Source organism: Arachis ipaensis, chromosome B03, assembly GCF_000816755.2.
Source record: "Arachis ipaensis cultivar K30076 chromosome B03, Araip1.1, whole genome shotgun sequence".
Classification (NCBI taxonomy): domain Eukaryota; kingdom Viridiplantae; phylum Streptophyta; class Magnoliopsida; order Fabales; family Fabaceae; genus Arachis; species Arachis ipaensis.
Genome location: NC_029787.2, coordinates 49,600,248 through 49,601,153, shown reverse-complemented (window position 1 = coordinate 49,601,153; position 906 = coordinate 49,600,248).

The window sequence follows — 906 nt, the reverse complement described above, 5'->3', positions numbered from 1 at the left end:
CAACGTTAGCCTCCAAGTTAGGGGGCTAACGTTGGCGCAAACGTTGGTGCCCAGGGGAGAAATTCTCAAGTTCCAACGTTAGCCTCCAAGTTAGGGGGCTAACGTTGGGGCTAATTTTTGCTCCTCTTCCTTGAATATTCATGTGCCAACGTTAGCCTCCAAGTTAGGGGTCTAACGTTGGCGCAAACGTTGGTGCCCAGGGGAGAAATTCATGTGCCAACGTTAGCCTCAAAGTTAGGGGGCTAACGTTGGCGCAAACTTTTGGTGCCCAAGGGAGAAATTCATGTGATTCAAAATGCAAAAAGATTTAAAAATTGCCCACTTGAGAAGTGATCATGGAAAAGAATTTGAAAATCAAGATTTTGAAAAATTTTGTGATGATTTTGGTATTGCACACAACTTTTCATGTCCTAGAACTCCTCAACAAAATGAGGTAGTTGAAAGAAGGAATAGAAGCCTTTAAGAAATAACTAGGGCAATGCTTTGTGAAAATGATGTACCAAAATTTTTGTGAGCTGAAGCTGTAAATACAGCTTGTTATATTTTGAATAGAACCAACATTCGAAAAGGTTTAAAGAAAACTCCATATGAGATATGGAAAAGAACCCCACCTAATCTTAAGTATTTTCACATTTTTGGATGCAAATATTTTACTCTTAACAATAAAGAAAATCTTGAAAAATTTGATCTAAAATCCTATGAAGAAATATTTGTTAGATACTCTACCACTAGCAAAGCATTTAGGATTTACCTCAAGGAACATAGAACAATAGAGGAGTCCATACATGTGTCCTTTTGTGATTCTAACTCTATTCCCAGTGCTGTGATAGAAGATCATGTAGGTTGTGATGCTGATGTATACCAAGAAGCCAGTCAAGATGATCCCAAGTCCGTCCCAGGTCCCAG